General features: G+C 41.0%; 1 protein-coding gene across 3 annotated transcripts in view; it reads left to right on the top strand.

The window, feature by feature from the left end:
- Positions 1–21,461, top strand: part of cntln (centlein, centrosomal protein) — a 538,558-nt gene that overhangs the window by 23,450 nt on the left and 493,647 nt on the right. The gene's annotated exons all lie outside the window — the stretch shown is intronic.

Consider the following 21,461-nt stretch of genomic DNA (forward strand, 5'->3'; position numbering starts at 1 on the left):
TATAAGGTTTATGCATCTTTTAGTTTGTAAAGCAGATAGGTTTATTCAACAACTTTATTATGCATAATCACCTTCAAAAAAAAAGATAGTCCTTAAGGCAAATACCTTAACAGCATGAATTTGTAAGAAAACATCAGTTATATCCAATGCCTCTGGCCTTGGATCCTCATACTAATCCATGTTAAGACTTGTTCTTATGACATTGACGCATGCATGTTTTAGTTGTTGACACTGCATGTCAATGTAACAGTTACAACTTTCACTGATTTGACTGATTTACAAATGATGACACTCTTATGGGTTATTTGTGCTATCTGTCAATTCACTTTGGTGCAAATTGTATTGGGTATAAATATTGTAGGTTCAGATTCCCTTCCAAAGCTGTGTACAAGGGTGGCTGCATTGCCTGATGTTTTTTTTTATTAGATAAAGCTAAAATGAGGCCCATCAGTTTGGATACAAATAAGTTCCTTTGCACTATGCACAGCCTCCACTGTACAATCCTTTCACAAGTTAAATGCAGATAAAACTATTGTAAAACTGTTAAAACTTTTATTGAACTGGGATCATTGACAATTTGCTTTTAGGCTTCTGTTACTTTTAGTACTGGGATTGGGAGTTAGTTCTACGCTTTGATGTCCTGTCTGTAGTTCCAGATGCTTTGTCAGATTGGTGTAGCTGCCACTTGCAGTGTGGACCAAGCTGACCACCTATAACAAGCTACAGCTTTCTGTTCATGTCAGCAGAGGGTGACTACAGTTAGAGGTTTATGACGCATTGGAAGGCCATTTTTTTGGGTGCCCTGGTGTTCTGTTAGGCAGAGGTTTATTCTTACGGCTTGTTCCCTCAAGTCTTTGAGTTGGTGTGCTTGATTCGTTGTTGTCAAGGTCACCTTCTTACCCATCTTCTTTGACTCGGAGTCCTTGTGGCACCACTGAGAAAGTTTTGCCAACTTGCAAACCTTTCCTAAATTGTGATAACTAATATAGATACAGTAGTCTAAGTATTGGTATATTATTGTCACATGTACAATGAAAAGCTTATCTTGCATACTGTTTATATAGATCCAATCATTACACAGTTCATTGTGGTAGGATAAGGTAGAACAATAACCATACCCAATAAAGTGTAAAAGCTACTGAAAAAATGCAGTTTGGGTAAATGTTAACATGCAAGATCTTAACATGGTAAATCATGACACCAAGAGTCTCTTATTGTATATGAGGTGCGTTGAAGAGTCTGATATCGGTTGGATAGAAGCTACCCTTGAGCCTGGTAGTATGCTTTTGTATCTTCTGCCTGACGGGAGAGGGCAGAAGAGAAAATGTCCATGGTGAGTTGGGTCTTTGATAATGCTGCAGCTTTACTGAGACAGCGAAGTACATACACAGTCCATTTTGGAGAGACCATTTCTTGTAATGTGCTGTGCTGTGTCCACAACTCTGCAATTTTTTGTGGTCACATTGCCATACCAAGCTGTTGTGTAGACGGAATGCTACCTATAGTACATCAATAAAATCGGTAAGAATTGACGGGGACATGCTAAATTTATTTAGCCACCTGAAGAAGTAGACGTGTTGCTGAGCTTGTCTGTAATGGCAGCATGATTGGATCACGACAGGCTGTTAGTGATGTTTACACCCAGAAATATGAAGCTCTCAACCCTCAAAGATTTATACACCTGTAATATGGCTTCCTGACTTTTGTAGTCATACCCCAACGGATGAAGACAAGTATGTTTTACTACGCAATTAATTTGAGTTGCCACTTTGGTGAACTATGGACTTACATCCCTCTGTACGCCAATGCTCCTAAGGGTCCTGCCACCTGCCGTATGCTTTCCCCTTGCATTTCACCAGTCAAATGCGCCATCTCACACTTTTCTTGATTAAATTCTGTTTGCTGTTGTTCTGCCCAAATTTCTAATATCCTTTGACAACCATCCTTACTACCGATCTGGCATGTTTTGGATCCAGTATTTCAAATCTGTAATAATTGACTTATTATAACCAAGATCTAAAACTAAGATACATACTAATCTTTGCCTTATTAACCCACCAGTGTAACTTTGGCAATCTCAGTTTACAGGCAATCACAGACAAACTGAGTTAATTGTTTTCAGGAACAGAACATCACGTAACCTGTGGACAGTTTTGTATCAAACAAAAAAGTAGTTCTACTCAGGAGGATGATTGGGCAATTTCTGTAGTCCGAAATTTTCTGCTATCTGGTACTTGTCTGATCCCAAGGGTGTATGACTGGAGAGTTTCAACCTATATTCACAATTCCACCAGTTTTCGTGTCAGCTGGAATCTTATTAATCAGCACACCACTTCCATTTTCAGAAACAGCGATCCCATCACTGATTCTCACAAATATCATTGGTTAAAGACCTCTAGACATAAAAACACTACTCTACCCAATCCTCTGACTTCTATGATTATGTGGCTTTTGGAACTTCTGAACCAGCCTACTATAAGGGATTTTCAGATGTTTTACTAATGTCCAAGTAAACAACAACCATTCCCCTACTGTGCAGATGAATTCAGATGGACATCTGTTTGAGCAAGTTAATTAGCATATGGAAAATGTACTCTGCTGCCAGTCTGGATGTGCACAGATTCTTGGTATGCATAGACCAGGTTCTCAAAGGATTGCATGGTAAATTTTACATCTTACTGAGGTACCTACAGAAAGGGCCAGGTGCAGAAAATGCTACCTCAGAATGTGAGCAATAGAAGGTAAAATGTCATGTGATTACCTAAGGCTGCCAAATGACAATAGATCGAATTCCCCGATCCCATGAGTATTAAAACATGGAAGATGATTCAGAACCATGAAAGTTTCTCCTGGACCTTCTTGTAGGTCTGAAACACATCTGCAGTAAACTCTGAGGAGCATTAAGGCTTAACTCTGGAATCTTTGCTGATATCATGTGCATTAAAATGTCAAATTCTGTCCTGGAGTGTGGCTGAGCAGATTGTAGTTTTCATCCTGAGGAATATTAGATGTTGATAATCGGGTATAATTTAAGGTTTTGGATGGTACTTCCAGCTTGTTTTTCATTTGGCAACAAAGCTGAAGTATCAGTTGTTCCTTAACTGATTTCTATGTTGCAGTGTTATGACAATTAATTTGACTTGATTTTTGTTCTTCTATATGATATTCCTGAGAGGTATTAGAATATTATGGAGCAAAACTTACTATTCCTGGTATTTTCTTATAATTTTATTTGTGTTTGTGATGGGCAGTTTTCCTATTTCTTAAAGAAAATTTCACAAGCTAACATGCATCAGAATTACACTGTGTACATCACCAGTTGAGACTTGAAATAACTTAAATACACAACTCTGCAAAAATCTTAGGCACGTGTAAAACAAAAAAAATTTCTGTAAAGTGAAGCTTTCAAAAATAATGAAATAAGTTTCTAAATATCAAAAAAATTACTATAAAGAGCAGTAAACAGTTTAAAAAAACTAAGTCAAATTAATATTTGGTGTGATCACCTTTGCCTTTAAAGCTGCATCAATTCTCTTTGGTATGCTGTCATACAGTTTTATAAGAAAATCGGCTGGTAGTTCCAAACATCTTGGAGAACTTGTCACAGTTCTTCTGCAAGCATTGGCTGTCTTGCTTTCTTCTGTCTCTCCAGATAATCCCAGACAGCCTCGATGATGTTGAGATATGGGTTCAATGGAGGCTGTACCATCTGTTGCAGAACTCCTTGTTCTTCTTTTTGCTGAAGATAGTTCTTTATGACCTTGGCCATGTTTTTGGGGTCATTGTTCTGCTGCAGAATGAAGTTAATGTTGATCAGTTGCCTCTCTGATGGGATTGCGTGATGGATGAGAATATACTTGTACTTACCAGCATAGAGGATTTCATTAATTCTGATCAGATCACCAACTCCATTTTCAGAAATGCAGCCCAAAACCTGCAGGGCATCTCCACCATGATTCACTTTTGACTGCAGATACTCCTCCATGTTGTGCCCTCCAGCTCTTCTACTGACAGACTCTCTGCTGTTTGAGCCAAAAATTTGACTTGTCAGTCTGGAGCAATTGCTGCTATTGTTCAGCACCCAAGTCTTTGTGTTTTTGTGTGTGGGTGAGTCTCTTGACTTTGTTTACACTTTAGAGAAATGGCTTTATGGCAGTAACTTCATGAAGACCATTTATGACAATTCTTCTCCAGACTGTAAAGGGGTGTACTTCCAATGGTTTCTGTGAGTTCGAAGCTGATGACAGTGCTGGATGACTTCTGATTTAAGAAGGGACGTCATTTTGATGTATCTCTTGTCTCCTGCACTCAGTTTCCGTGGCCAACCACAGTATTTCTTGTCCTCAACCTTGCGTGTTTCTTTGTGATTCTTCAGAAGAGCTTGGACAGCACATCTTGAAATTCCTGTTTGCCACAAATTTTCTGCTTGGGAGAGACCTTGCTGATGCAGGATAGCTACCCTGTGTCTTGTTATACTTACTATTGCCATGATGTAATAGTTAATTTGAATGTTAAACTGTCACATCTACCACACCCTCAGCATTTAGTTTGGTTGTCCTTTGTTCAGTTTGATTCCTTCTACACCTGTTATCTGTTTAAGTTAGTCAGTTCAGTTCATTTAACTCATTATATCATTGGTCATTTGTATCCTGTTTGCTATCTTTATTTAATCAAGCATTGGGCTATGTACTAACAAAGTAATCAAGTTTTTATTTGAAAAGTGGTCTGTAACTTAATATGTTGCTTTCTTCAATAAAATACAAAAATTCTCTAACATTTAACTTTTTTGGAAAATGAGTGTTTGGAAATTTAAAATTTGCTCTTTTCTCATGATGTATTAATGCAGAAGACAAAAATAAACATCTAAAACAAAATTTATATGCCAAATTTCAGTGGCTAAGACTTTTGCACAGCACCGTATTTAATTTCTGTAATTTGAGATTCGGGTGTATATAAGCTTAATTTACTTTTACTATTCTCCTTGAGACTGAGTCAGCCTGGTCTTTATTTGCATAGCTGCAGTAGCCTTGCTTGCCTGATCATATGTGAATTCTTTCTACATGGACTCAAAAGTATCAACGTGTTGTTTTAACCATGTGGAGAGGATTTTCCATTATGTGGCAAACAAAAGAGAAAACTTTAGGATTCTAATTTACCTGAGGGATATAAACTGATTGTCTGAAGATATAGACTGAAGAAACTTAATTTAAAAAAAGAATGGGAGAAGGTATGTCTACCTAATGGGTACCACAACCATTCCCAAAAACTAAATGCACCCAACATACTAGAGGTTACTCATTTCCTTACCCCTACTTGATCATTGAAGGCTATAAGTCTATAATTTTTATTTTGGGCTAGGACATGATTGGCTGTGATTCCAACACAATTCATTCACCTCGGTGCATGTGCTCTGTGTCCTGGTACTTGTGATGTGGGTAGTGAGTTTATTAATAGTCACCATTAAAATGGGAGTAGCTCTGACCATAGCTGATGTTAGATCCACATTTTTGGTGATCCAAAGGTTCTTAGGAAGCCAAGAATGAGGCAGATAACGTAAGACTTTAATAATCTTTGGATGCACAATGGAGGATATCCTAACTGGTTGCTACATGGCCTGATATAGAAACACCAATGCCCAGGAGCGGTAAAGTTTACAAACTGTGCTGGACACAGCCCATTACATAACGAGTAAAGCCCTTCCCTCCACTGAGCACATTTGAAAGGAGGACTGTCACAAGAAAGCAGCATCCATTATCAAACACCCCCACCATCCAGGCCATGCTCTCTTCTCATTACTACCGTTGGGCAGGAGATGTAGAAGTATTAGGTTCAGGAACACCACAACGTCTAGGAGCATTTATTACCCGAGAACAATCAGGCTTCTGAACCAGCGTGGTGAATTTCACTCACCTCAACTCTGAACTGACTCCATAATCTATAGACTCACTTTCAAGGACCATACAATTCATGTCAATATTATTTACTTTTTTTTATTGTTAATTTCATGATTTGTCTTTTGCACATTAGTTGTTTGCCAGTCTTTATTTTCCTATAAATGCCTGTAAGGACTTAAATCTCAACATAGTATGCAGTATGGTGACATGCACGAACTTTGATAATTTTACTTTGATTAAAATCTATTGCTTAAGATAATTTTAGAAACCTAGAAAACCTGCAGCACAATACAGGCCCTTCGACCCACAAAGCTGTGCCGAGCATGTCCTTACCTTAGGAATTACCTAGGGTACCCATAGCCCTCTATTTTTCTAAGCTCCATCTACCTATCCAAGAGTCTCTTAAAAGACCCTATCGTATCTGCCTCCACCACCGTCGCTGGCAGCCCATTTCAGGCACTCATCGCTCTCTGTGTTTAAAAAAAACTTATCCCTGACATCTCCTCTGTACCTATGTGTTGCCCTTAAGGCATTTATTTGACTTTGTTGAGTCTATGCTTTAAATGATTTGTTTGTAACTATTTTCTAGTTAAAGTTAAAGGTTGATAATTATGTTACAGTTTAACAAAGGTAAGTTCATTGTCTGCAGTATATCGCGGCATGTGATGACGTCGCCTCCGGTTTTGCGGCGTCTTGTGTGTAACTCCGGTTCGGGAAGGGGTGAAGGTGGGTGCCATGCGTGCGGTATGATTGTGAAGAGCTCCGTTTCTACCCACAAAGAAACATTGTAGAAACAATGCCGTAAGTTCATAAGAATGTATTTGAAGTAAAAATATTAATGCGGTTTCTGTTAAGGAAGCGGCGGTTGGGGTGGCACGTGTGCCGGCTTTACAATTTCGAACATGGGGTGGGCTCGAGCCTGGCGGCGGTTTGATGCGACCCCCCCCCCCCGCCTGCTACTCGGGGCGGCTGGAGACACTCGCTAAAAGAAGAGAGCACACATGGTCTCCAGAATGAAACAGACACTGTATATGTTTGTATTTTTTTTATCAACAGTTTTCACCATACGATGCTAATGTGGAAGAGTGAACAGTAAATGGTTAACCTTACTACGACTCTGTCTTCATTGACTCCGGTTTAACTTGGTGTTTAGTCAGAGTTTCAACACGCTGCACGAGAACACTACAACCTACTTCCAAGCACCTTAAAACTGTCCCCTCTTGCGCTAGCCATTTCAGCCCTGGGAAAAAGCCTCTGACTATCCACATGATCAATGCCTCTCATCATCTTAGACAACTCAATCAGGTCACTTCTCATCCTCCATCGCTCCAAGGAGAAAAGGCCAAGTTCACTCAACCTATTTTCATAAGGCATGCTCCCCAATCCAGACAACAGCCTTGTAAATCTCCTCTGCACCCTTTCTATGGTTTCCACGTGCTTCCTGTAGTGAGGTGACCAGAACTGAGCACAGTGCTCCAAGTGGGCTCTGACCAGGGTTCTACATAGCTGCAATATTACCTCACGACTCCTAAACTCAATCCCATTGTAGAATGCCTTGGGGTTTTCCGTAATCCTATCCCCCAAGGCCGTGTTATGGCCCCTTCTGGCTCTCCTAATTTCATTCTTAAGCTCCTTCCTGCTAGCCTTATAATCTTCTAGATCTCTTATCATTACCTAGTTATTTGAACCTTGCGTAGGCTTTTCTTCTTGACTAGATTTACAACAGCCTTTGTACACCACGGTTCCTATACCTTACCATCCTTTCCCTGTCTCATTGGAACGTAGCTATACAGAATTAACAATCAATTTTAACAATCCACTGAACATTTGCCACATTTCTGCCATACATTTCCTTGAGAACATCTGTTCCCAATTTTATGCTTCCAAGTCCCTGCCTGATAGCCCATATTTCCCCTTACTCCAATTAAACGCTCTCCTAATTTGTCTCTTCCTATCCCTCTTCAATGCTATGGTAAAGGAGACAGAATTGTGATCACTATCTCCAAAATGCTCTCCCACTGAGAAGTCTGACACCTGACCAGGTTCATTTCCCAATACCAGACCAAACACAGCTTCTCCTCTTGTAGACTTATCTACATATTGTGTCAAGAAACCTTCCTGAACACACCTGACAAACTCCACCCCATTTAAATCCCTCGCTCAAGGGAGATGCCAATCCATATTTGGGAAATTAAAATCTCCCACCAAGACAACCATGTTATTTTTACACCTTTCCAGAATCTCTCTCCCTATCTGCTCCTCGATGTCCCTGTTAATATTGGGTGGTCTATAAAGAAACACCCAGTAGAGTTATTGACCCCATCCTGTTCCGAACTTCCACTCACAGAGACTCAGTAGACAATCCCTCCATGACTTCCTCCTTTTCTGCAGCCATGACACTATCTCTGATCAACAGTACCACGCCCCCACCTCTTGCCTCCCTCCCTGTCCTTTCTGAAACATCTAAAGCCTGGCACTCGAAGTAACCATTCCTGTCCCTGAGCCATCCAAGTCTCTGTAATGGCCAGAACATCATAGCTCGAAGTACTGATCCACACTCTGAGCTCATCTGCTTTGTTCATAATACTCCTTGCATTAAAATAGACACATCTCAACCCATCGGTCTGAGCGTGTCCCTTCTCTATCACCTGCCTATCCTCTCTCTTGCACTGTCTCCAAGCTTTATCTATTTGTGAACCAACCACCTCTTTTTTCCTCCATCTCTTCAGTTCAGTTCAGTTCCCACCCCCCAGCAATTCTAGTTTAGACTCTTTTCAATAGCCTTAGCAAACTTCCCCACCAGGATATTGGTTCTCCTGCTATGCAAGTGCAACCCGTCCTTTTTGTACAGGTCACACCTGCCCAAAAACAGGTCCCAATGATCCAGAAATCTGAATCCCTACCCCCTGCTCCAATCCCTCAGCCACGTATTTATCCTCCATCTCATTCTATTCCTATGCTCACTGTCACGTGGTACAGGCAGTAATCCTGAGATTACTACCTTTGAGGTCCTGCTTCTCAACTTCCTTCTTAACTCCTTGTAGTCTGCTTTCAGGACCTCCTCCCTTTTCTTACCTACGCTGTTGGTACCAATATGTACCACAACCTCTGGCTGTTCTCCTTCCCACTTCAGGATATCTTGGACACGATCAGAAACATCCCAGATCCTGGCACCTGGGAGGCAAACTACCATCCGTGTTTCTGTCCTGCGTCCACAGCATCACCTGTCTGACCCCCTAACTATAGACACCCCTATCACTGCTGCCATATTCTTCTTTTCCCTACCCTTCTGAGCCACAGGGCCATACTCTGTGCCAGAGGTGTGACCACAGTTGCTTCCCCCAGGTAGGCTGTTTCTCCCCCCCCCATCCCCCCAATGGTACTGAAACAGGAGTACTTATTGTTAAGGGGGACAGCTGCAAGGGTACTCTCTTGCATCTGACTCTTGCTCTTCCCTCTCCTGACTGTTACCCACTTATTTTTCTCCCGAAGTTCTGGTGTGATTACCTGCCTATAGCTCCTATCTATCACCTCCTCACTCCCCCCGATCAGACGAAGTCTTTGAGCTGCATCTCCGGTTCCCTAACGCGATCCCTAAGGAGCTGCAGCTCGACGCACCTGGCACAGATATGGCCGTTCGGGAGGCTGGGAGTCTCCAGGACTTCCCACATCTGACACTGAACACCGGCCTCACACACATACTTGCTTTCTGTATTCTACACAGGTAACCTACCACACCTCGAACCATTATCGCCTAAGCCCTGTTGAGCCAAAGCCCTCCTACTCTGTCTCCCTCTGTCCTTATTAAGTGTTACAAGGGCAGAAAATGAACAAGAAGAGCAGAGAACAAAACAAATACAAAGGAAAAAAACACACATGATTGTATCACACTCAGACTAGACATAACAAAAATTCTAGTGATAACAATTAGCATACTATATAAAATAACCAGATTCAAGTGGCATGATACCTGTTGCTGAAAATGAAATTTCTAGAATAATACAGAAGTAGCTGTATGTGTTGGCTGGATGTACATAGGTGATTACATAAAAATACAGCAAGTGTAGGAAAGTTAAACTACAAGAAAAATAGCTATTCTACACCCTAGTCCAACACTGGTGAAATATGCAAGATAGGCGAAAGAGACAAAATCCCTATAAGTGTCATTAATATCAGTGTGACATTGGACTCCTATAGTATCAGGGAGGCCAGTTAAATAAAATGGAGGAATTCAAAAGCAAATTTTCCCCTGGCAGTAGTATCAGCAACAAAGGAAGATTTTTTTTATGGAACATCAAAAATCTGCACATATTTGCTATCTGAAAATCAAAATTAGCATCTGTGGGGAGAGCAAATTATCTAAGACCATCTTAACGAGAGTGAACCTTAATCTTAAACAGAATAACCATAAGAAGTAGGAGCAGAAAGTAGGCACAGAGTCTTTTTAGCTTGTTTAACCATTCCACAAAATTATGGACACTTCCATCCTTTTAATTCAGTGTGCTGGAAATATGAAATAAACAAGAAAAAGATATAAATCTTCAGGTCACACAGCATCAGTGGAGAAAGAATATAGACATTTTAAGGTCGTGACATTTTATCAGAATTGGAGAAAAGCTTAAAAAATAAAATGACTTGAATCTCTTCTAATCAAAAGAACTATTTTGGCCATATCTCTTGCACAGTAGTGAACTGCAGGGATTCGCACATCTCTTGGAGAAAAAATTCCTTCCTGTTTCTGTCTTAAATAAGTATTCCTTTATACTGAATTTCTACCCTGGGTTCTAGATGCTATCACTAGGGAAAACTTTTACACACATTTTTCTCAACTGCGGGGAGCTTAGCCTGGATTAATCCAGTGGATCTATTCTGTACTCTTTCCAAGGTAAAAATATCTTTTAAATAAGAGGAGGTGTAGTTTTATTTATTTTAGAGGATTTTTAAAAAGAACTCGAGGCCTCTTGGGAATTTTCATGAGCACTCGCTGGTAGGAGAGAGAGTGCAAGGTTTGAAGAGTGCAGGGCTTTTCTGGACTTTTCAGCAGGCTGCAATCATCGTGAGCACTCACTGAGGGACAGACAGCATGAGGTTTAAAAAGAGCTCAGTGCCTTTTGAGACTTTTCGGTGGGCTGCAAGCATAATGATCTTGGCAAATTAGAAGTGAGGTGTAAGTGGAGCGACCATTGTGTTTTGAGGGCCAGTGTTAGTGGCCAGGCTTTGGCTCAAGAGGCAAAGGCTCTTAAGGAAATTTCGAGTAAGTTTTTTTGCTTACTTTGTCCAATAGTACATAGGTCAAAAATTCATTTTATGATCAAAGTATGTATGCAGAATACAACTCTGAGGCTTGTCTTCTCCAGACAGTGATAAAATACCGAAAACCATAGAAGTAGTTGAATGAATGAGATCAATCCTTTCCCCACACAAAAAAAACACAAAAACTTGCAACCCCCCCCCCCCAACTCCTTCCTCACAGATCACCCAAACCTTCAGCCTTCCAATCAGCAACAAGAAAGAATGGGCTGGAACACGAAAAAACCTTAGAACTGAAAGAGGCCAATATGAACTATAGTCCAATCCATAAATCTCAGAATGAGCTCAAGTGAGAATGGATTCAGGTTTAGTGGCATGTTCTTTATGTGAGATATGGGTGTTCTAGGAAACGTCCAGTCTCCCTGATAACAACATCTGCACCAAGTGCATCAAGCTTCAGCTCCATCGAGACCAGGTTAAGAAGTAGGTGCTGAGGCTTTATGATGCTCAGCTCACATGGGAGAATGAGGAGGTGATAGGAACTCCAGGGAGGTAGTCACCCTCAAGTTGCAGGAGGCAGGTAGCTGGGCAACTGTTAGGAGATGGAAAGGGAATAGGCACCCTTGTGGCCTTTCCCTCAGTAATAAGTATACATCTTTGGATTCTGTGAGGGGTGAGGGGCGCGGGGAAATGACCTACCAGGTGGAAACCACAGCGACCTCTTCGATACTGAGCAGATCTGTGGGAAGTGGGGTGAAGAGGAGTGCAGTTGTGGTGGGGGATTCCATAGTTAGAAGAACAGACAGGAAATTGTGTACTTGGAAGAGATACCCCGATGGTAATGTATTGTATGCTGCCTCCTAGGTACCAGGGTCAGGGATGCGTTAGATCAGGTCCACAGCATTCTAAAGGTTGGGGGGGGGGGGTGAAAGTTCAAAGTAATCATTATCAAAATGCATATACGTCACCATATATACCCCTGAGATTCGTTTTCTTATGGGCATACTCAATAAACCCATGATAGAATAACAACCATAATAGAATCAATGTAAGATAGCATGAACTTGGGCACTTAACCAGTGTGCAAAGAACAACAAACTGCAAATACAAAAATAAATAATAAATAAATAAATAAGCAATAAATATTGAGTACACGAGATGAGTGCTTGAAAGTAAGTCCATAGGTTGTGGGAACAATTCGATGATAGAACAAGAGAAATTATCTCCTTTGGTTCAAGAGCCTGATGGTTGAGGGGCAATAAATGTTGCTGGACCTGGCACCGAGAGTCCTGAAGCTCCTGTACCACCCACCATCCTGATGGCAGCAGCGAAAAGAGAGCATGTCCTGGGTTGTGTGGGTCACTGATGATGGATGCTGCTTTCCTGTGACAATGTTTTGTGTAGATATGCTCAATCATGAACTGGGCTGTCTCCACTACTTTTTGTAGGGTTTTCTGTTCAAGGGCATTGGTGTTTCCATAACAGGCTGCGATGCAACTACACGTCTGTGGAAGTTTGTCAAAGTTTTAGATTTCATGCTGAATCTTTGCATACTCCTAAGGAAGAAGAGGCTCTGCCGTGCTTTCTTTGTCATTAATTGCTAGGCTCAGGACAGGTCGTCTGAAATAATAACAGGAATTTAAAGTTGCTGACCCTCTTCACCTCTGATTTTCTGATGAAGACTGGCTCATGGACCTTTGGTTTCCTTCTCCTGAAGTCAATAATCAGCTCCTTGGTCTTGCTGACATTGAGTTGAACATAGAACAGTAGAGGACAGGAGTAGGCCATTCAGCCCATAATGTTGTGTCGAGCTGGCTAAAAAGCAAATCAAAAACACCCAAACACTAATCCCTTCTACTTACACAATGTCCCTATCCCTCCATCTTCCTTGCATCCATGTGCCTATCTAAACGTCTCTTAAAAGCCTCTTGTGTATTTGCCTCTACCAGCTTATCAGGTAGCACATTCCAGGCCTCCATTACTCTGTGAGTAAAAAAAACTTAACTCTCACATTTCTCTTGAACCTGCTCTCGCTCACCTTCACTCTCTCTGGTATTAGACATTTCAACCCTAGGAAACAGATACTTCCTGTCTACTCTATCTGTGCCTCTCATAATCTTATAAACCTTTATTAGATTTTTCCTCAACCTCTGATGCTCCAGAGAAAACAGCCCAAGTTATCCAGCTTCTCACGATAGCACATGCCCTCTAAACCAGGTAGCATCCTGCACCCTCTCCAACGCCTCAACATCCTTCCTATAGTGGGGTGACCAGAATTGTATGCAATGCTCCAGATATGGCCTAACCAGAGTTTTATAAAGTTGCAACATAATCTCTTGACTTTTGAATTCAGTGCCTTGACTAATAAAAGCAAGTATTCCATAAGCTTTCTTAACCTGTGTAGCCACTTTTAAGGAGCTATGAACTTGAATCCCAAGATCCCTCTGCTCAGCAACATTGTTAAGGATCTTGCCCTTAACAGTATACTGTCTCCTTGCATTTGCCCTACCAAGTTGCAACACCTCACATTTATCTCCCATCTACCATTCCTCTGCTCATATCTGCAACTGATCTGTATCACACTGTATTCTTTGCTAGTCTTCTACGCTATCCACAACTCCACCAATCTTGGTATCAGAATCAGGTTTAATATCACTGGTATGTGTTATGAAATTTGTTAACTTAGCAGCAGCAGTACAATGCCTATTACAGTACATAAAAGAAAAATAAATCAATTACAGTAAGTACATATGTATGTTAAATAGATTCAAATCATGCAAAAACAGAAGTAATATTTATTTAAAAAAAAGTGAGGTAGTGTCCATGGATTCAATGTCCATTTAGGGATCATGTGGCAGAAAGGAAGAAGCTGTTCCTGTGTCGCTGAGTGTGTACCTTCAGGCTTTTGTACCTCCTTCCTGATGGTAACAATGAGAAGAGGGCATACCGTGGTGATGGGGATCTTTAATAATAGACGTCACCTTTCTGAGGCACCGCTCCTTGAAAATGTCTTGGTAACTGTGGGGGCTAGTACCAGGATGGAGCGGATGAATTTTACAACTTTCTGTAGCTTCTTTCAGTCCTGTGCAGTACCCCCCACCCACTCTAACTCCCCATACCAGACAGTGATGCAACCTGTCAGAATGCTCACCATGGTACATCTGTAGAATTTTCAAGTAAATTTTCATCTGCAAACTTACTACGTTTTCAACCAGGTCATTTATATACATCACACACAACAGAGGTCCCAGCACAGATCCCTGTGGAACACCACTAATTACAGACCTCCAGCTTGAATAAGTCCCTTCAACCACTACCTTCTGTCTTTCTGTCTTCTATGCACAGCCAGTTCTGAATCCAAAAAGCCAATTCCCCTCAGATTCCATGCATCTTAATCTTCTGGATTAGCCTCCCATGAGGGACATAATCTAACGCCTTACAAAGATCCATGTAGACCACATCCACTGCCCCATCCTCATCAAAGTCTTTCACATCTTGTCAAAAAAATCAAGTTGGGAGGAACGACCTGCCACACACAAAGCCATGCCGGCTTTCCCTAATTAAGCTATGGGTTTCCAAGTGTTCATATATCCCATCCCTAAGAATTTTCTCCACCTACTTCCATACAATTGACATGAGACTCTCTGGAGATTGGTTATGACTCGACTGAGCTCCTTCCTCAGCAAGGACCTGGACCCATTGCAATTTGCCTATCGCCACAATAGGTCAATGGTAGATGCAATCTTAATGGCTCTCCACACGGCTTTAGACCAGCTAGACAACACAAACACCTACGTCAGGATGCTGTTTATCGACTATAGCTCTGCATTTAATATCATCATTCCCACAATCCTGATTGAGAAGTTGCAGAACCTGGGCCTCTGTACCTCCCTCTGCAATTGGATCCTTGACTTCCTCACCGGAAGACCACAGTCTGTGCGGATTGGTCATAACATATCCTCCTCGCAGATGATCAACACTGGCGCACCTCAGGTGTGTATGCTTAGCCTACTGCTGTACTCTCTGTATACACATGACCTTATGGCTAGGCATAGCTCAAATACCATCTATAAATTTGCTGATGATACAACCATTGCTGGTAGAATTTCAGGTGGTGATGAGAGGGCGTATTGGAGTGAGATATGCCAACTAGTGAAGTGGTGCCGCAGCAACAACCTGGCACTCAACGTCAGTAAGGTGAATGAGCTGATTGTGGACTTCAGGAAGGGTAAGACGAAGGAACACATACCAATCCTCTCAGAGGGATTTAAGTGGAGAGAGTGAGCAGCTTCAAGTTCCTGGGTGTCTTAAAGAAGGCAAGACAGCGACTATATGAGGAGTTTGAAGGGATTTGGCATGTCAACAAATACACTCAATAACTTCTATAGTTCTATACCGTGGTGAGCATTCTGACAGGCTGCATCACTGTCTGGTATGGAGGGGCTACTGCACGGGACCGAAACAAACTGCAGAAGGTTGTAAATCTAGTCAGCTCCATCTTGGGCAATAGCTTACAAAGTACCCAGGAGATCTTTAGGGAGCGGTGTCTCAGAAAGGCAGCATCCATTATTAAGGACCTCCAGCATCTTGGGCATGCCCTTTTCTCAGTGTTACCATCAGGTAGGAGATACAGAAGCCTGAAGGCACCCACTCAATGATTCAGAAACAGCTTTGTCCCCTCTGCCATCTGATTCCTAAATGGACATTGAAGCTTTGGACACTACCTCACTTTTTTAGTATATAGTATTTCTATTTTTGCACATTTTAAAAAATCTAGTCAATATGTGTAATTGATTTACTTGTTTATTTATAATGTTTTATGTTTTCTCTCTCTGCTAGATTATGTGTTGCATTGAACTGCTGCTGCTAGGTTAACAAATTTCATGTTATATGCTGGTGATAATAAACCTGATTCTGATTCTATAGTTCCCAGAATTTTCTTTTATTCCCTTAAATAGGGCTACAACAGGCCAGTCCTCCAGGACCTTGCCTGTGGCTAGAGGACATGCAGATAGTGGTCAAGGCTCCAACGGTCTTGCTCTTGCCTCCTTCAATAACCTGTGGTAAATCCGATCAGACCCTGGGGGCTTATCTACTTTAATACTCAATAGGAAGCCTAACACTTCCTCCTCTTTGACCTCTAAGTGCCCTAACGTAGTTATACACTCAACATTGAACTCCTGGTCCTCCATATCCTTTTTCTAGGTAAATACTGAAGCAGAGTGCTCATTACCTATCTCACTCACATTCCCTGCATCCAAGTAAATGTTTCCCCTTTAGGTCTTGAGCAGTCCCACCCTTTCCCTAGTTATTCTCATGTGTCCAGTTCTGATCGCCTCACTATAGGAAGGATGTGGAAGCATTGGAAAGGGTACAGAGGAGATTTACCAAGATGCTGCCTGGTTTAGAGAGTATGCATTATGATCAGAGATTAAGGGAGCTGGGGCTTTACTCTTTGGAGAGAAGGAAGATGAGAGGAGACATGATAGAGGTATACAAGATATTAAGAGGTATAGATAGAGTGGATAGCCAGCGCCTCTTCCTCAGGGCACCACTGCTCAATACAAGAAGGCATGGCTTTAAGGTAAAGGGTGGGAAGTTCAAGGGGGATATTAGAGGGTTTTTTTTTACTCAGAGTGGTTGGTGCACTGCCTGAGTCAGTGGTGGAGGCAGATACACTAGTGAAATTTAAGAGACTACTGGACACAGTGGAGGAATTTAAGGTGGGGGGGTTATATGGGAGGCAGGGTTTGAGGGTTGGCACAACATTGTGGGCCGAAGGGCCTGTACTGTGCTGTACTATTCTTTGTTCTATGTTTTAAGTTCTTTAGTTCTTTTCTGCTGCCTTTATACTCCTCGTGCTTCATTTGATCCTAACTTCCAAAGCTTTACATACTTTTCTGTTTTTCTTCTTGACTAAATTCATTATCTCTGAACATCCAAAGTTCTCTTATTTTTCCATCCCTGTTCTTCCTCCTATCAGGAAAGGTGACTGAAGAAAGATAATAGTTTGAAGCTTAACATCCAAGGAGACACTCATCCATGCAGCACTCTCCAGCTCTTTTTAAAAATTATTGAGATACAGTGCCGAATTGGCCCTTCCGGCCTTTTGATCTGTGCTGCTCAGCAACCCTTGATTTAGCCTAGCTTAATCATTGGACAATTTACAATGACCAGTTAACTTATCAACTGGTATGTCTTTGGACTGTGGGAGGAAACCAGAACACCTGGAGGAAACCTATACAGTCACAGGGAGAATGTTCCAGCTCATTACAGACAGTGGAATTGAACTGTATCTGGTATGGTAAAGCATTGTGCTAACCACTATACTACTGTACTTCTGTACTTCTTTGGACAAACTGCTTCCTGCTTGAGCCAAATTTTTCAGATCTTGACTCGTTAGTTCAGAGCACTTGCTGCCATTGTTCATTTCTCCAGTCCTTGTGATTTTGTGTGTAAGTGAATCTTTTGGTTTTGTTTCCACTTTGGAGGAATGGCTTTTGGCAGCAACTCTTCCATGAAGACCACTTCTGACAAGACTTTTCTGGACCGTAGAGGGGTGTTCTTGGTTCCAGTGAGTTCTATGAGTTCAGAGCTGATAGTAGTGATAGACTTGCAGTTTAGAAGGGATGCTCGTTTGATGTTTCTTTCCTCTGCTGCACTCAGTACCTGTGGTGTTCCACTGTGTTTCTGGTCTTCAACACCTTGAAACTCCTGCCTTTTGCAAAATATAAACAAAATTTATTTAAAAAATCTTGGGTGTCGAAGACTTCTGCACAGTACTGTAGATAAGTTACTTGGACCAGTTGGACTATACTGTATGGTTCTGAAAGGGGTTGCGGAAGAGATTGTGGAGGTATTAGTAATGATCTTTTATGAATCACTAGATTCCAGAATGGTTCTGGAGGACTGGACTATTACAGGTATCAGTCCACTCTTTAAGAAGAGAGAGATGCAGAAGAAAGGAAATTATAGGCAACTTAGCCTAACTTCACAGGTTGGATTGTCCTCTTTGAGATTGCTTACAGAGAAAGCTATGTTGCCGTGTGAGAGGCCTTTAATCGTTTGATGGCAAGAATTCAAAGCCAGCTATGGGTATAGATGTAACTATAGGTCAAGTCATTTGGTATATTTAAAGTGGAAGTCGATGGGTTCTTGCTTGGTAATGGTGTCGAAGATTATATAGAACCCTTGCTCTCTTAAGCTATCCTGATGAGACATCCTCTGTGATGGGGGGAGCACCTTGGTAAATCTCCTTTGCACTTTTCAACAATTCCACATTCTTTCTATAATGAGGCAACCAGAACTGAACACAATGCTCCAAGTGTGGTCTAATCAGAGTTTAATAGAGCTACAACAGTACTTTGTGGCTCTTGAACTTAATCCTTCAGCTAATGAAGTTTAACACACCATATGCTGCCTTTGAGATCTTATTAAATTGCACTGCAACCTTGAGGTATCTATGAACATGGATCCCAAGATCCCTCTGTTCCTCCACATTGGTAAGAAATTTGCCATTAACGTTCCAAAGTAAACCACTCCACACATTTCTGAATTGAACTCCATTTTCCACTTCTAAGCCAAGCTTTGCATCCTATCAATGTCCTGTTATAACGTGTGACAACCTTCTACACTATCCACAGCACCACCAACCTTTGCTATGGGGAGAAGGCAGAAGAATGGGTTTGAGAGGGAAAGTAAATCAGCCCTGATCCAATGGCAGAGCAGACTCAATAGGTCGAATGGCCTAATTCTGGTCCTGTGTGTTATGGTCTTGTACATAAACCTAACTCGGTTTGGGGCTGAATTTTCTGCATTTGACAGAACAAAAGGAAGATTGCAATCCAATCCTTGGCATTTCTTGTTTTTATTGAAATCATCAATTGCAAAGCTATACAGTTTGTACTATAAGAGACTAAATTTAATTTTGTTAATGTCTTTTTGCTGTATGCTCAGATTGTGATAGTATACTTCCGATTTCCCAAATATAGTTATAGTATGTGATGATCTTAAATTAAAAGAAGGCACAGTTGTGTGTTCTTATCAGATATAGTAAATAGTAGCTTACGTAAAGTAGCCAATACCCAAATTTCAAGTATGATTGCTACTTGTTGATTTTTTTTTGGAAGTAACTGTCAGACAAAGTTGTACACTACAGATCTAATAGTTTTGAGAATTTCTATGAATTTCCTGAAAATGTCAGTGCGATAACTACTTTATCCTATCTGTACGTGTGTATTCATAGCAGATGAATATATTTGTAATTTCATAAGTATTAACCCTGGCAAAATTGCACATTTGTCATGATTTATTAGATTCTTGTAAATATATTCTAGTTGAAATTTGACCTTACTGATGGCAGCTAATAAATCACCAAAAGTCGACATGAATTTTTAACCTTAAAGTGGAAACCATATTTGTGCAGCACTGAAGTTTTAGAATTAATCATACAAGTTAGAAATCTTACGTGACTGTTGGAAGCCTGTCTGCATTGCTTGGGGAAATGGTGTAATGGCTTTTTTTGGCCCTTTTGTCGGAACAATCACTGTTTTTTTTCATTGCAGGATTGTGAGTGGTGTAAAAAAAAGTAATGACTATAGTGAGGAAACATCTGCTCCTTAACAAACAGCATGTGCACTGTACCAGTACATTCCTGACACCACCTGTGTACCCTAAATGGTGAAATTGTTTATTCTGATCTGTTGAGGGCACTTCATTTCCACATTATTTTTCACAAGTGGTAACTATTTCATTGGGTAGAAATTACATGGTTGGCTGCATTGTGGATTTCTCCTCGCAGCCACTTATTTAAGTAAAAGGAAATTGCCCTTCATTTTCATACTGATGTCTGGTGCATTGCCAGTCTGAAGTTGGTCGTTTTGAATGGTCCAGAAAAAGTAAGAGAAAGCTACCATTGAATGAGCAAAAATTCTTTGAAGTTGTGAATTAAAACAAGCTGGTATTGTATACTTGACAGTAGATCAACCTTGAGCACTAGCATTTTTATTGGTCCAAAAATCTCTAAAGCTTATTAGTTTCCCAGAAGTTCAGACTCTATATATTTACATGTCTTTTGCTAGACAAGAGTCCATTTAACATCGTATCTATAGTGAAAACTTCTTCCTGAAGCAGTCTAACACTGACCAATTTCCACATTAGAAACTCTAAGTGGCATTTAAACTCTAAGCTGCCAGGACTCTGGCCCACCGTATTGTGACATTATTTGATCCCTGGTGTAATTAGTAGAGTCTGTGGGGCATTGACCCAATGTGAAAAGCTTAAAATAAAGTTAATGTAAATGGGTGCTGGCGGTCAGTATGTACTAGGTGGCATAAAGGTCCATTTTTGCATAATAACTGACTCTCTGGCGATCTTGATTCAAACCTTGATGAAAAAGCTGAATTTCATAAGTGATCTGAGAGGGAGTGCCCTTGAAATCATGGCAGCATTTGATCAAGGTAATTAAAGAATCTGTGGCAAAACAAGAGTCAAGGAGAATACACTTCTTGCTCAAAGGTGGTGGTCGTGGTTGGGGGTCAATCATTTGAGCCCCAGGACAATATTCAAGAGTTTCTGAGGGTACTGTCCTAGTTACATTATCAATGAATTTCTTTCTGTTATTGTTGGAAGTGGAGTCATCAATGAACAATGCTCAGTTTTATTCAACTGAAGCACACAGAGGAAAGCACATAGGATGGTGTTTGCACATCATGCAGATAGCATAGGAGATCAGGATCAAATGCACTTTACTGCTACTGTGAGGCAGCAGCTCTATTGTCTGTGCCACTATTTTTTGCAATGACTTGCTTTTTGACATTCCAAAGCAGTTTACTACCTATGAGATACAAGTAGTGTCATGGAATATTATCCATCTGCCTGAGTGATGCAACTCCAGATCTCAAGAAATTTGGCATCAAATAGCCCATCTACGTTTGTTGCACAGTGACTGCAATGTGTATCATTTACAAAGTGTATTGCATTTTTGTTTGCCTTGGACACATGACTACTCCCAAATTCTAATCCCATTCTCCCATGAGGGACAAAAGAGTGCATGCATGCGAACACCTGCCACTTTTGAGTTCAATCATTCTGACTTGGAAGAACATAGCTGTTATTTCATGGCTGGGTCTAAATCTTAGACTTACTTCCAACAGGACCAAGGAAGTATATTCACCAGGAGTACTGTTGTGATACATGGAGGTTGCTCACCACCACCATCTCAAAGGGAATTAAAATTAGTGAAAATAAGTGCTGAATTTGGTAGTGACACCTACAGACAGAAAACAGAATTTTAAATAAATGGCATGGCTCTAAATT

Source organism: Mobula hypostoma, chromosome 5, assembly GCF_963921235.1.
Source record: "Mobula hypostoma chromosome 5, sMobHyp1.1, whole genome shotgun sequence".
NCBI lineage: Eukaryota > Metazoa > Chordata > Chondrichthyes > Myliobatiformes > Myliobatidae > Mobula > Mobula hypostoma.